Source organism: Sarcophilus harrisii, chromosome 6 (genome assembly GCF_902635505.1).
Source record: "Sarcophilus harrisii chromosome 6, mSarHar1.11, whole genome shotgun sequence".
Taxonomy (NCBI): Eukaryota; Metazoa; Chordata; class Mammalia; order Dasyuromorphia; family Dasyuridae; genus Sarcophilus; species Sarcophilus harrisii.
This window is the reverse complement of record NC_045431.1, coordinates 102,992,341-102,998,668: the sequence shown is the minus strand read 5'-3', so window position 1 is coordinate 102,998,668 and position 6,328 is coordinate 102,992,341. Positions and strand designations below refer to the sequence as shown.

Here is a 6,328-nt window from a genome sequence, read left to right as displayed (position 1 = left end):
CTACCCAATGGATGGTCAGAATCTAACAGTAGGCTAGAGACAGGAGGAGAGTCAGGGATCAAACAAAAATTTAATTAATTTCAAAGTAAGGAAAATGCATGCTAATAGAAGTCCTCCTGAGGAGGAGGGATTAACATGCTGGGGCAAAATCAGTTAGCAATAGAACAGGTATGTAGTACCTGATTTGGTTCACTTGAAAGCTACAAGAAATAGGAATTGTGAGCATGTCAGGAGGTGTAATGGATGATTCTCAGGTCCCTGGGAAATAGGAAAAGCTCCAACAAATTTAAACAGTTATTGATTAATATGAAAATCATAAATCCCTTAGTAAGTACCTTATGCTGGTCAGAGAAATACTTTGCTAGAGAGTGAGATCATCCAGAGCACAAAAGGATTGTTGTTATGTCAAACAAATAGCACAGCCTTTGGGCCTCAGCTTTGGGAAATAGAGTATCCAAAATATGTTGACACCCATCATATTCAACTCATACCCATGTACTCTGTCTATATAGCTATTCCTTTTAATTGCCCTAATATTAAGAAAGTTCTTAGGAGTTAGAAATATCTTTCCCTGTAGAAATGCAAACTGTTTAAACTTATTGAACTCCTTAAGATTTCTTTTTCTTGTTTATATTTTTGTGCTTCTCTTGAGTCTTATATTTGAAAGTCAAATTTTTTATTCAGTTCTGATTTTTTCTTTGGGAATTCTTGAAAGTCCTCTATATCCATATCCCCTAAAAGATTATACTCAATTTTCCTTGATAGGTAATTCTTGATTGTAACACTAGCTCTTTTGCCTTCTGAATATCATATCCCAAGTCTTTTACTCTGATATAGAAGCTGCTAAATCTTGTGTTATCCTGACTGTATATTTGCATTGTTGTTTTTTGTTGATCTTGAATTGTTTCTTTCTGGCTGCTCACAATATATTTTTTTCCCCTTGACCTGGGAATTCTGGAATTTGGCTGTAATATTCCTAGGAATTTTCATTTGGGATCTCTTCTAGGAAATGATTAGTGTATCCTTTCAATTTCTATTTTCCCTTCTGGTTCTAGGATATCAGAGCAGTTTTCCTTAATTTTTCTTCTCTATTTTAACAAAAAGTTATTTATGTATAAGAAATACAAAATGAAAAAAGAAACAAAATAGAAAATAGGAAAAAAAACCATTGTCATATGCACAGTAGAACATGAGAGGACTCAAAATATGAGACATTTCTATTTCAAGAAACCTTATAAATATTACACATTGTGTTCAGAGCTGTTCATCTTTGCTTCTTTGTGGGTTTTCTTTTTTTTTTTTTCTGCTGAACTCTTTTTACTTTATTCTTTTTTTCTTTTTTCCTCTCACCCCATCTCCACTAAGGAGGCTACAATTAAATGTTGATATACACACATATACATACACATACATGTATGGATATACACATGCATGTACACACACACACATAAATTCATATACATTTATGTAAGGCAATATTATATTTATTTGATCTCTGTTTCTCTGAAGGTAGCTAACAAAATTCTTCATAAGTCTAAGTTTTTCCATATTTTTTGAAATCTACCAATTTATCATTTCCTGTAAGCAATATTCTATACTTATACTATCTAGTTATTTTAAATAGTCTGAAACAATATTAATATAACTGATATATAATGTAGTTTCTCTAATTTTCTTTTTTGATTAAATTTATTTTAGCTTTAACTTTGAGATAAATGGTTTCTACTGATGTTTTTTTCTACTCCTGATCATTATCATTATATTTGTGTATATCTCTTATTTCCTGTCCCTACTGATTATTCTGCTTTATTTTTATCTGCTACTTTGCCTTGCTATTACTTCATCTACTCTGTCTCCAAGGATTTTTCCTTTATCTTCTTCCCCATATTTTTCCTTCCTCTTTATCCCATCCTTTTTAGACCCTTCTGTATTCCCCCTTTACCCTATTCCTTCCTTTTCTTGTTTCTTTATAAATTTAGAGGATTTTTTATAAAAATATATGTATATAAAAATACATATATACATATATTTGTATTGTTCCTTCTTTAATCTAATAATCCTGATGTGAGTAGGATTTCAGAACTACCAACCCTTTTCCCTACCTAATTTCTCTGTCAGTTCTTGCTTTTGCACCTCATTTATATAACATAATTACTTTTATTTTTTGCTGTTTCCTACATGCTTTTTAGAATCATCATACTCATTTCTATTCAAATCTTTCTTTCCAGCTACCCAATTACTAATGACAACTTTAGACATATGGTTTACATTTCCACATATAAAATATAAACAGTTATTTTATATATATATATATGTGTGTGTGTGTGTGTTTCTATGTATATATTTTATTCTGAGACCGGTGGCCTTTTAATTCAGCTGCTGCTAGGTCTTGTGGGATTTTAATCGTGGCTCCACCCATAATTGATTTTTTTCCCTTGTTTCTAATAAAATTTTCCTCTTGATCTGGGTGTTTCAGAATTTGGCTATGATATTTTTGTAGATTTTCCTCACAGAATCTCTTTTAGATGTAATCAGGAGATTTTTTTTTTTTTTTTTTTTTTTGCCATTTCAGTTCTTCCTTCTGCCCTGGAACCCCAAACCCTCCTGTAAGTGTTGACAGACAGCAGTATTCCTGCCCCATTGCTTCTCAGTCACTGAGTGTGTCCTGGTTCCTTCTCAAATAGAACCAAGTCTCAGTAAGACAGCTGGGCCTTTTTTTTTTTTCCCCCCCCCGGAAAGCTTCGGTTTCCCGGGAGATTTCAGGAGGTGCAGTTGAGGCTGGGGGCCATGGCCAGAGGCAAGAAGATGTCCAAGACGCGCGCGGAGGAGGCGGCTGCGGCAGCGGCAGCGGCGACTCCGCCCGGAGGAACAGCGGCCCCCGTTCCGGATCCGGAGACTATGGACCGAAGGAACCCAGCGCGGCCCAGGACCAACGGGGAGAATGTATTTATGGGCCAGTCAAAGATCTATTCCTACATGAGCTCCCACAGATCCTCTGGAACTTGTCCTCCATTCCAGGAGGAAAATTCTGTTGCACATCATGACGTCAAATACCAGGGGAAAGCCTTAACGGAATTGCACAAGAAAGGAGAGGAGAAAAGGACTGGCGACTACGCATCAGCGAGCACTATGGACTCAGAAGAGCAGAAAGGCAGAGAATTGAAGAGGGATTTTCTGGAGCCCCTTCCCAACCACAGATCCATAGCTGCAGGAAACCCCAAAGCCATGGCGCTGCCCGCCAACGCTGCTGATGCCGCCGGCGTGAAGCACGCCCTGAAGAACCCCCCCCAAACCAAGCAGGCCTCAAGGAGAAAAGCTCAGGGAAAAACGCAACAGAATCGCAAAGTCACTGACTATTATCCCGTGAGACGGAGCTCCCGAAAAAGCAAAGCCGAGATACAGTCGGAAGAAAAGAGAAGACTTGACGAACTGATTGAAAGCGGAAAGGAAGAAGGCATGAAGATCGATATCATCGATGGCAAAGGCAGAGGAGTGATCGCCACTAAACAGTTTACAAGAGGGGAGTTTGTGGTAGAGTATCACGGGGACCTCATTGAGAACACTGACGCCAAAAAACGCGAGGCTCTCTATGCTCAGGATCCTTCCACTGGCTGCTACATGTACTATTTTCAGTACCTGAGCAAAACCTACTGTGTGGATGCCACTCGAGAAACAGATCGTCTCGGAAGACTGATCAATCACAGCAAGTGGGGTAACTGCCAAACCAAACTCCACGACATTGACGGCGTGCCTCACCTCATCCTCATCGCCTCCAGGGACATCAAAGCTGGCGAAGAGCTGCTGTATGACTATGGTGATCGCAGCAAAGCTTCCCTGGAAGCCCACCCGTGGCTCAAACACTGATCCGTGCTTCGCTGGACAAAGTCCCCTCGAAGGGAATTAGTTTTTTTTTTTTTTTGGGGGGGGGGGGGGAGGGATGGTTTACACCTAATCTTAGTGGATTATTTCTGATGTTTTTAAATCTATTAAAATGCCTTTTCACTGTAGTATTTAAAAAAAAAAAATAAACAATTTGCTACAGGTTCCCTCCCCGGCAGGCTTGCGCAGATGGCCTTAGGTTACCAAAACCTTTTCTATTTCTAGTTATTTTGTATGTTTTTGCGAACAGACAAATCTGGGCTCCCCATGCATGCAGTCAAAGACTTGGTGCAGGTTTTACAGGGAGATGAAAATCCGAATTGTGGACATGAGCAGTCCCACTGCCTCTAGCTACATGGTAATGACTTTCTACATCCCTAACTTTAGGGAGCAGATCAGGACAGAACATGCCTAATTTCTCTCCTGTTCTCTAAGTTCTTGTCCTACTAATGACTTGACAGGTGTACATATATATAATATATATATTTTTAATGTTTCATAACAGGCCAGTCCCTTCCCTTTCCCAACCTTTTTGCTTTTGAAAGCTTCTGTCCCTACGACACCCCCCCACTCATCACCGCTTTTCTCAGGCTGCCCCATCAGAGGTCCCAACACCCCTGCCATCCCCCACCCGCCAGCTGCATACCCAGACAGACATGGGCGGCAAGAAGTCTCTGAATTTCATTCCCACTTCCCCTCCCAGAGCAGGGCTTCCTATACCGGGGCTTAATTCTGTCTAGAAATGTGAATACTGAATGTATTCAACAATAACTACTTAGATGTATAGAAGTTAAGTGAATCAAGTTGCTGAGTTCTTGTAGAAGTAATTCAAGATGATACTTTATTCTGTTTGAAAATAGAGTTCTTTAGAGGGACCAGAAATCTTCCCATCTTTTTCTTCTCCATCACCCTTATATACCTAGTTTTTTTGTATGTATTGGATTTTTGTTTTGTTTTGTTTTGGTTTCTTTTCTTTTCTTTTTTTTTTTTTTTTTGTTTGATTTTGGTTTTTTCTTTAATTTGCTGGGTAGAATCAGCAAGATTTGCTTCCACATTATATCAGGCAACCTGGTGGTTTTCCTGAACATACAGCTATGAATTCAAACAAGAGTCTCTTTGATAGAGAAAAGTAGGAGCCCAGCCTCTGATGGTCACAAGTGTCTTAGGCACTTGAGCAAGGGGGCGAGGGCTTCAGGCTCAGGGCCAAAAGAGATGGGATCTGGGGCTTCAACTGTGACGGACAGAAATGGAGCTTCCCTCTCGCAGAATGGAACTGATTCAATCAAGGACCAGGGGACTGAAATGGACAAGCAGTGACCTTGGCAGTGGCCCCCCTGGTTGCAGGGAAACCTGAAATGGGGAGGGTGCATATTGGGTTCTACTGTCCTCCTTTCTGTTCTGCTGGGGTTTGTTATGATGCTACCTAAGAAAATCTTCCCCTCATCTTCCCTGGTTGTCAGGGAATGGAGAATCAATCAGATGTGTGTGTGTGTATGTGTGTGTCAATGTGAGCTTCTATGTTTTAGTTGTACCTGTTTGTGGTTTAGCCTTGAATTTTAAAGCAAATTTAAAGAGTATTTGTCTCTGTAAAAAAACAAAACAAAACAAAAAAAGGATTAAAAAAATTAAAATATTTATTGCTAAAAAAAAAAAAAAAAAAAAAAAAAGACAGTCTCCCTTATCAGCAGAGGTTCCCTCAATCTTCCCAACTCAGAAGCTGACTCCCCACACTGTTTGGAAGGTGAACATTACTGTAGCTGAAGCCGAGGTTATGTCCTAACCCGGCTAGCTTTAGGACTTACTGTTTCAGCCAAACTAGCCTGTAGATATTGTTGCTTTCTGAGTGACACACCTCTGCCCTGTATCTTTCTTTGAATCTTCTCCAATTGTCCCCAAGAGGACTACTATTCTGCCCCAATTGTTACTTGTTTTTAACTCCAGGAAAATTCCAGGACCAGAAGAGAGGTCTATAAACAACATTTTTAGATATGACCAAGGGCTTTGATACTGTTAGTCATGAGGGCTTTTGGAAAATTATGTCAAAATTTGGTTGCTCAGGGAAGTTCATCAGTATAGTACTTTAATTTTATGATGGCTGGACAATGGACAATGCTCCTGACTTTTCCTGGTCACCAGTGGAGTGAAACAAGGCTGTTTGCTTATTCCCATGCTTTTTAGCATGATGTTTTCAGCCATGTTGTCAAATGCCTTTCATGAGAACAAACATGGAATCAAAATCAGCTTCCACACTGATGGTAAATTTCTCAACCTGAAATGTCTACAAGCCAAAACTAAAATGGAGGAAGTGTTGGTGCATGATTTTTTGTTTGTACATACTCAATGCATCCTCTGAAGCTGAGAGGCAACAAAGTATGGATTGATTCTCTTCTGCTAATTTTGACCTAACAATGAACACCAGGAAAAGACAGGTCTTCCATCAGCCAGCACT

The 6,328-nt window shown here is 39.4% G+C and overlaps 1 pseudogene; it reads left to right on the top strand.

Moving 5' to 3' along the window:
* Positions 1 to 2,587: 2,587 nt before the first annotated feature.
* LOC100933758 lies at positions 2,588 to 3,912 on the top strand (annotated as a pseudogene).
* The last annotated feature ends 2,416 nt before the right edge of the window (positions 3,913 to 6,328 follow it).